This window comes from Cyprinodon variegatus, unplaced genomic scaffold (assembly GCF_000732505.1).
Source record: "Cyprinodon variegatus isolate N-32 unplaced genomic scaffold, C_variegatus-1.0 Scaffold265, whole genome shotgun sequence".
NCBI lineage: Eukaryota > Metazoa > Chordata > Actinopteri > Cyprinodontiformes > Cyprinodontidae > Cyprinodon > Cyprinodon variegatus.
In genome coordinates, this window is record NW_015150718.1 from 365,857 (window position 1) to 375,994 (window position 10,138).

Genomic DNA, 10,138 nt, shown 5'->3' on the forward strand with positions numbered 1-10,138 from the left:
AGATGGTGTGAGATGGAGGGATTTTAACCACAATGACATCAATGTTGAACAATGTCTCCCAACTCATGCATGACATGCTGCTACCGAGCTAAAGAGCTCATTTATACTGTTTTATTTACTATTTGCACTATTTTTACCTTCCCCACATACTTTTTCTACACCTTTGCTGCTGTTCAAGCAGTTTTGGTTAATATTCTCTGTAGATGTTCTGCAGTTTATCTGTAAATCTTTACTGTTGCTCTGACTAAGCTGAATATGCCATTTTTAATAACTCCCTGAGTATTTTTTGGTTTTCTGGGATGTGTTTTTTTTTTCTTTTGCAGCACAGGCTATTTTTGATCAGTATTATTTTTCATACTTTACAGTCTTGTCTGGATCTAAATGCTGTTATTATCTCTATTCCCTTCTATCCTGGGGCAACGGGGGCTCAGGAGGAGGAAGTTTCTCTTGTAATCTGTACATTGCCAGTTCTGTCTTAGTTGTGTGTCATTGAGCGAGACTGCTCTCCTACTTTCCCTGGTCGTGGTGATCAGATGGTCTGTTGCGCTGGTTGTGAGGTAATTCTCCCTCTGTCTGTCGCTACACCCCCAGACAAAGCCAAGACCAAGAGCAGCAGCCCACACTTCATGTCACCATAATATAAGATCAAAAGTGCTGCTGAAGATTCTCAGTCATCCAGGTCATATTCATTGCAAAAAAAGAAAAAAAACAAAACAAAAACAATCCACTGGACTTTGTTACCAAGTTTGAGGACATTTTGCTTCCCATCGGGAAAGCTTTTTCAATTCCAAATGTCTGGAATAGCGTTCAAGGTTTTATACATATATTATATATACATATATTTTTATTTGTAAAACATGCAATTTGAAACGAACGACTCCACCCCTTTTGGAATGGGGGTCGTTTGGCTTCTTCTGTTAGTCTGCAATGCCCGATACCTGTCTGTGTCTTTGAAAAGGGTGTTGTTAAAGGGAATTGTTGGCCTGGCTGAATAGGTGAGGTCTTCTGCTCTCCTGTAAAGTGGTTGCGGTTGCGATGATAGTCTTTTTTTTTTTTCTTTGGCATGATCAGTAGTTCTTTTTACTGCCTTCTGGGAAGAGGTTGCGAAGCTTTCGATGGAGGTCCGGCAGATTCCACAACAGCTTCTTCCCCACCGCCATCAGACTGCTGAACTGTTACAAAAACTCTTCATCAAGTCACAGACTCTGCATCACTTTGTGTGACCTGCATATTTGCAACATATATATGTAATGCTCTGAACTTCCATATCAATGCATTTTTTGCACCATGTTATTTCTCCCATAATGTTCACATTTGATCATCCCTTCCACTTTAAGGAATGGAAATGCTCTGAAAGCTGTACAAAATGAAATTTTGTTTTGTATATAATCTGTGTTTACAAAAACTGTCTAAGTCTTTCTTAATCTGAAAGATCCATATTAATAAAAAACTCAAAGTTATTAAACAATCAGGGTTGTGATGCAATGAATTTTCCTTATTTAATACCCATTATTAAAGTCTTTGCTTTACCTCCACCTTTTATAAACAACACAAAATGTTGTTTTTCCTTAACTAACAACAATCCTTATTAAAAAAATGTGTGCGATTTTAGAACAACATGGCTAAATGTGTTATATGCAGAAAGACAGAAGAAAGGTCAACATTAGAAATGCAGAAAAGTTTTCTGTAATGTGAAAATTCTTGTCCAGGAAAAACTGATAACTTTGCATTTTCTTAATTACCTCAATATATTAACTTATATTAGGTAGCGTTAGCTTGTGCATCAAGCCAGGTGGCAAACAGAGTGAAAACACTAGTGCCCTAAATCATTCGGTATTTACTGTACACATGCACTTAGCTTTATATGTTTAGTTAATAATGAATAAATCTCTGTTGGCTCCTGTACTGAAACTATTGCCATGCTGATCAGGTACATGTGGAAACTTTCAAAACATTATCCTTTTACAGAAACTCTCAATAGCATTGATGTTTCCACAATGATATTAGGAACCGCTATCGTGACACTAGAGCTGTGCTTTTATTTAGCTCAGGCTGTGAATGAACCTATTAATGGTAAAGAGGACGATCTTATATATTTCCGGGTGGATCATCTCAATAACTGGTTCTCTGAAATTGTCAATCATTCTGGTGATATGTTTACATAAGGCCGTCCTCCGTGCTCGCACCGTTAGGCATCTTTTTCTGCACATGCGCACTTATAGGTGAGCATGGTTCCAGCTTTGGTGAGCTACGGTTTCAGACAGTCATTAAAGCTCACCTTTCTTACCGCAGTTCTTTTAAAATGGACGAGGGTCGTAGGAGAAAAAGTGTCTACAAAGGGTATGAGAAGAAAAGAAAGGCCTTAGAAGGGGCAGATATATCCCAGAATGCTTTGCGCAGAGAGCTCTCCTCACAAAGCGTTATTGAATTGGCTGTCACAGTGATCCGGTGTTGCCATAGGCTGCTGCTATACAAGAGTGGCGACTAATAACAAGATGGCGCAGGCACTGCTCGGTGGACCAACAGAGAAGTGATCATCTGTCTGAACGGTAAGTTGACTGAGTTCACTATTAAGTCCCCGCTCTATTAAATGATGAGGGTTTTAGGGGTTAGGGCGGACGTTCGGACAGAGTAAGCTTGCAAGAGCTATGAGAACAGCAACTTTTAAATAGGGTGTGCACGAGGAGAAATGGACTCGTGCATGCTCTTGCACGTACAATTTATTTTTTTTTTTATTTGAGAAAATCCTCCACCATACCTTTAAGAGCTACACCATTAAGGCTTTGTAATCTTAATATGTGCAAACTATTGGATTTGAAGAATGAAGCAAATTTTTGTCATAAATACTGTTTCTGGTATTTAGGAAAGGAATCATTCTGAAATATCAATTGACTTAAAATGGGAACCGTTTGGTCTACAATCAGAAGGTGTAGAAAAAGATTGCCTTTCTTTGCAGCATATATAAAAATGTGGTTTTAACCATTTGCAAGCAACATGCTGGGAGGTTTTCTGTATCTTCCACCGTCTTTAGCTTCAATCCACCCCGCTCTCTGCACAGTCCAAGCTCTCATCGAGTTCACTAGTGCGTGAAATAAATGATGAAGTAGCACCGGAGTGGTGAGTATCTCGTCCTTTCCATGAAATGGGTCAAGGCCATTTATAATCAAGCAGTAACACAGGCTCAATTTGGTTTCTCACAGAAGAACAGAGCTTTCATGAATCATAGTGACGCTATGGCTAATCAATTGAATGAATTGATTGAAAATGGGCTCCAACGAGACAATTCATCTTCATACTATGTTGTTTGTTGAGGATCCTGGAGGATCTTTCTACACTAGAGAGCACTCTGGGGTTTTTCTTCAAACTTGGGCTCATGAAATAAGCCTCAGCTGCAGAAGATCATTCAGACTTTGGGATAACGAGGCTGGATGAGACACAGAGGGAAATACATCTATTTAATTGAAAAGCCCCTGACCTCATCCTCCTACAACAACCACAGCAACAACAAAACAAAACTTCTAAACGCCCACAAGGATGGAGAGACGGATTTGTTGCCAGCTGGAAGACAACGGATCCCACAACAAGGCTTGTAGGATTCCCTGCCTCTCAGCTTAGCGGGGTGAAGGAGGGAGTATGAGGGATGGAGCAGTGGGTGTAAGGCCTGGCATTGCCCCGCTGTTACTGCCTTCCAAGTTGGCATCAGTTCAGAGATCCACAATGAAACGGCCATGAAGACTCCTGGGCCAATTTGTGTTGTTGTGGCGTTTTGTTTCACAAAAGCCTTTTTGTCATAGAAGACGAAGCTTTGTTTAAAGGCATTTGTTTCTCGTTTTTCCACAAATCTGTTGACTCGCTGTGGTTGAGTCACCAAAAGGGTTTTGCGTAAATTTTAAACCTTAAAAAAAAATCTCATAAAGACATTTAGACTGATTGGCCAACATGTTAGGGACATTCCTTGGTGGGAGAGTGTTTGGAACACTTAGTCTGGATTTTACAAAAATGAAAATCAGATACAATTCTGTGGTGATTGTTGTAAATGATAAACTAACATTTAGACTCTACGATGCCTTTCCATAGTATTCACACCCTTTAAACTTTTCCATCTTGTTATAATGCAGTCACAGACTTTAACATATTTCATAAACCATCTCAGTCTCAAGTCGTTTGCTGCCTCTAACAGGTTTTCACTTAAGATAGCCTTGTAATAGTTCCATCATTCTCCTTGCAACCTTGAGAGGATTCACTGTTCCTGCTGAATAAATACAAGCCCACAGCATGATTCTATGATTCTATTACCACTATGATGTGTTTCATTTGCTGTGAAATTTCAATTCTTCGCCACAACATAGAACATTTAATATCTATCTAATAAGCATGTTCATCGGTTCAATAGCTGTCTCCCACATGGCTTGTCGAAAAATACAAGCTAGACATGTATGGCTATCTATTAACAACATTTTTATGTTTTAAATAACCAAGTATTCTACTTTCAGTATGCAGGTTTAATAGTGGTTTCTACAACTTCTAAAAGTAGAATGGGAGGCAGGTCTTTTAGTAAAAAGGCTCCTCTTCTCCTGGAACCTAACAAAAAATTTTATTCGCTCAGACAGACACCATGTCCATTTTTAAGTCTAGACTAAAAATGTTCCTTATTTATAAAGCTCATAGTTATACTCATTTTCAAGAAGTGACGGAACAAGACTTTTAAAACAGGGGTGGCAAGGTATTATTTGAAGGGGGTCGATATATAAAGGGTTCAATTACACTACAAATGATACTCATTTTGCGCAAAATGTATATTACTTAAATTAAAACTGTTTCCAAAATGTTTACAATTATATACTGTATAATGTATTATAAATTAAGTATATGGCAAAAATAGAAATAAACAAGTACTCAATGTGCTCCATTGACTAATCAAGTCCAATAGTAAACAGAAACTTGAGGTAAATTTGGACCTGTCAAAAAAAGGCGGGACAAGCAGCGGTGGACATTTAAATATCTACCACAAGAAGAAGAAGAATAGAACAAGAAAACAAAAAAAAACACATACAAACCTTTAAAACTGACTCTAGTCAACCACTGCCTGCTGATATGACAATACCAAGTTCACAAAAAAATTCAGCAGTTCTGGTGAGATGAAGCAAAATGTTTAACAAAGTCTTCCATATTTAGGCAATATGCCCTCCTTTACTCAACACTGAGGTTGCCCAGGTAATGGGCATACTCAGTGTTGAGTAAAGCGGGGTGGCAACAGGTGTGGCAAGGATTTCTTCTGTGGTGTCAATTGCCACCCCAACTAACCCTCTGGCTCTGCCACTGTTTCCCAGTGGCCAAATAAAATGGCTCACTGATCTGCGTCAAATGACTTAGCAAGTGATATGGGTTAAAATTGCCTTTAAACGGCTTGGCTTGCAATGCAGCATGCAATAAGAACAGCAGACCCAAGCCGACCCGACAATTTACGAACTACCCTTGAGGGAATGAGCATAGGTCATAACTCTACTTGCATTGATTAACATGGCACAGCAAACTATAAAGTACATTGACTATGTCCTGCCTCCCTTCCATGTTGCTCTCTATTGTTTACTTTCCTAATTTCTGTTGCACCAGGGACAGCATCAGTGCTAACCCAGCATGATGGCATCACCAGACATGTAGTGAGTAGGGACAGAGGACATGCAGTGTCACAGCCTCAGCCAAATAGGAAGGGAGCCAGATACCTATGGAAGCCGGTCAACATGTTTTGGAAAAACCCACATTAGACCGCTAATATAAGTGGAAAGAGCTTAAGATTGGCCTCAAGTTATATAAAACTATACCTATACTTATGCTGCTATAGGATTAAACTGCTGGAGGACATAGGAACCCATTTTCCTCATGCTGCCTCATTCTATTTATACTCTGCAGTGTTTGTTAGTTCAATCCCTTACTTATACTCTCTCTGCTCTGCTTTTTTTCATCATCATAGCTTAATCTGCGCTGATTGTTTTAGGCTGTGACACCATCCTAAATGGAAATATCAGCTGGGACACAGCTATCAACACCTCAGATTAGGTGTTACACACTAACAACTAGGTTAACACCTAATATAACTACCAGGCCAGCACTGTTTAAAGCATAGATCTTGGAATCCTGAGGTTCCGAGTGCGAGCCCCACTCCCACGGACTGCCACTCTGGGTCTCTGAGCAAGACCCTTAACAACCAATTGCTCACCTGGCTCCCCACGATGGCAGGCCACTGCTACCCAAGGGGATGGGTAAATACAGAGGTAAATTTTTCCAATGTGAGATCAATTAAATACATTTATTATTATAGATGTTAGAGCTGGGTCTGTTTTTCAGTGTTTGGTCCTGTGTCTCCCCTAGACATAGCTTTGGGCTAAATTGTTCCTGTAACTAAATCGACAAGCTCTCTTTCATCCCTTTGATATTAAAACTAGTTCAGAGCTCATCTGCTTACCTTTTTCTGTCCTAGGCCGAGCCACCTGTGAAGCTGTTTTACTAACATCAGAATTATTTATGGATCAGTGCTTGAATGCTCCCTCTTTTATGTTATAAGACGTATTTTTCCTCCACTGTTGCTGCGTGCTTCGTGTGAGGGATTGCTGTAGAGCGCAGGCGCAAGCCTTGTGTCCTTGAATGCTCATACAGGAGGAGCAGATTCTGCAAAGTCAATGACTCTATGCAATGAGCTAGTTTTCCTCAGATATCAAACTTTGAACTGACTGGATGATCGGACTGAAAAGTGGTTTAAATGTTGTGAATTGTTGCCATATTGAACTGAATTTAATTGTGTCATGGGCTGAGCTCTTTAAGTTCAACTCAGTACAATTCTCATATTTTAGCCTGCATGAACAAGAGTACTTTTCCTCGAAAATTTAAAATAATTTACAATTTATTTGTGTCCCACCATCAACCCACTTGCAAAAAGCTTTAAATATTAAATACAAAGTATTTAATAATTAGTAGTAAAGTAATGATATTATTAAGTAATGAAAAAAAATCAATAGTGTAGGTTTTTTTGTATTTTTTTTATACGTGAATCCTGCTTAAAGGTTTGCAGATCCTTACCCACACTCCTCCATTTGTACACATATTGCATCTTTATTTTGTGCTCCCTGTTTTTGTCTCCATATTCAGCAATGAGGCTGTGTTATCTGCCTTCTCCTCAGGAGCCTCTTTGTGCTCAGTGATGTGTTACCTGTTCGCTTTGTGTCTCTGCATCATGTGTTCAGGTGAAGTCAGGAAGAGAAGCCAACAATTTATTAAACATTTTCTGAACGGAATATTCTTGACTCTCCTCATTTCTCCTAGTTTCTTTGAAAATAGGATAAAACCCTCTGTATGTTTTTATTTATCAGAACAGAGAAAGAACACCTGTACTGCATAGCATAGTGCTAATGATCACTGTGTGAGTCCATGTGCTGCAGGCTGGATGTGTGTTTAGGTGTTCAGTTTGGCTCCCATCGTTCTGGAAGTGATAAATGAGAGGCCTGCTGGCTTTAATGGGCGGCTGGACCAGCTGGACCAACTCCTCCTCACTTGCATCCAGTAGCAAACACAATTGGCCACATTGATCAAGTGAGCAGCAGAACAATGGCTACTACCCCACTGGGGACACTTCTGTTGTTAAACCTCCCCCTTCACAGGCCAGACTTGTTAGAGATGATTGATAAGAGACAAGGAAAGAGGAGCTATTGAACCACTCTGCCACGTGAAACTAGTCATACCATATACCTTTTTCTTTTATCAATACAACAAAACCAAACTAAGGATTTTAAGAGTTTGTTTCCCTAATTAAAGAATGCAAGAATGATGACAAATTGTTTTTAAAATCCCTCAAAATGAAAAGCTAATAAAGCTTAACGTGCATAAAATGGAATCGATATATTGATTCCCCTTTACTCTGACCCCTTTAATGCAACCAATTGTCTTTGGAGATCTTCTGAATGGAGCAGCTACCAAAAACTATACGCTGAGCTATAATGGAGTTGCTCAGATCTAAGTTAAATATCAGAATCTGGCCCCTCACAGCCCTTTAAGAGCCAAAAGGCATATTTTTTTTAAAAAAGTAGGCCTTTCCATCTAAATTAATAGAACTATCATTTCAAAGTTAATCTTAGCCTTTATTCCTTTAAAGTTTACAAAGTGACAAAAACCTTTAAATAAATGTGAATGAAGTTATGACACCAGAGCAGTGTGCTTTCTGTAAATATGAAATCAAACATTATGCAGCCGGCCATTTTAATGACCTGATCATGTTGTAGAGGCACAATAGAAAAATGAACTCTGGTTTACATTAAAGAATATTCATGTTTTAATGGCTCAAAGCTGGGAATGAACTCACTTTGAAAACTGATGATCACACTGTACCCACCTTTCTCTAAAAACCTCACAATTCTAAACTTCCACCATAAAACGGGCGAATCCAAACGAAGCCCTGAGTTGACGTCAATTCGGGGATGTTGCCTTATTTGGTTCTGGCCTGGACTTTTTTCCCACCCCGAAATTGACATACAGACCAGCCCACTGGTTCACGGCCCAAGAACACAAATAGAGGTAGATGTATGTCACCAGTTTAGCTGTTTAGCCTACAGTTGGGCTAACTTCTTCTTTAAAAAAAGGGGACATTTTTCATAGTCTTCCCAAGGGTCTTAAGACTCGACAGGCATAGATTATTTTAGTCTATCAGAAGATCCCTGTAAGTTTGATGCTCAGCTGTTCATTTGCTCTAACCATTTTACTGAAGACAAAATCTTGGACTGTTCAAAGCAGGATTTGCTAAATTTCTTTTACTGAAAAGAGTGGCTGTTCACAAGCTGCAAGGATGATTCTGTTGCTCAGCTGTTGATAGCAATGCTAGCATATCTATGGTGACCAGATTTGGGTTTCTGAAAAGGAGGACACTTTCATACTGTCTCCCGACCCGGTGACGGTATGCCTCCCCCAGCATTCCATACCAGGCAGGTGGAGGAAAGCACGGGGCCGCCGATGCCCAGGCTACTGTCACGAGGATGGGTTTGGTTGCTCCGTCCGCCGCTAGCTCCTGCCCCCATCCGTTCCTGAACTGCTGCACTGTAGTCGACTAAAATCCCGGACAATTTTTAAATTCCCTCGGGACATTTTTTTTTAGCAATTAAAATAAGGACATGTCTGGGAAAAAGAGGACGTCTGGTCACCCTACCATATCAACAATTTGATGTTTAATGGGGAACGCAGTTTTGTTTTACATTGGGCCCTTGATTTTATGTTACTACATCATGTTCTACTCAACCATATTTGGAGCCGTTCTGAAGATATTCCGTTATATCCAAGAAACGTCTTCCTATGGGCAACGAGTTGAAGGCACAAACTAAACTGTTCATCATTTATTCTTTATGGTACGCCAGCATTCATAACATGTAGGCCAATCACTGTCCCCTAGACATCTGCGGTTATATTTTTTAATATTAATATTTTTTTAAAACAAAGCGGAGTGTGTATGACGTCATCCATGTGCCGGACTGGAGTTGTGACGGGCAGCTCGGGCCACAGGCGGTTACGCCTTCTATTCATTCGGCTAGCTAATCTGAATCGTTCAATTCCATTTAGAGAGCGAGATCATCTGTGGTAGCAGCACTAGACATCTTCCAGGCATGTGAGTAAAACTAGCAGCAGTTCAGCGGACAGGATGAATGAATAGTAGCCGGCAAGCGCGGATGACGTCATACACACTCCGCTCTTGGCACGGTTTCAAAAGAGTAGTGTAAGGCTTCCGATTTTCATATTTTTTTGTGAAATCTGATTTTTTTTTTTGCGTTGCTGTTAACATTTCCAAATATATGCAACTTATATCTGATCTCCTGTGTGAACTGCATTCATACAACGTAAGTGTCACGCATGTTCAGTAGAGGACGCAATGACGTCACAAGCAAGCGTGCTCTACTGTATGTTTACAGATGCAAAACATGGTACTGCTGGAGCGCATCTAGCAATCTTTCCCAACCTTAAAAACTCAACCTTTTCAAAATGGTTAAACATAAATACTGCTCTCCGCATTATTGTCCGCCACAGTTGTCGTTTTTCTTGCCGCTTGTTTGTAGCAAGCCGCAGAATAGTGACCTTTGTTGGGTATTCAGGTCGGATGAATGCTGGC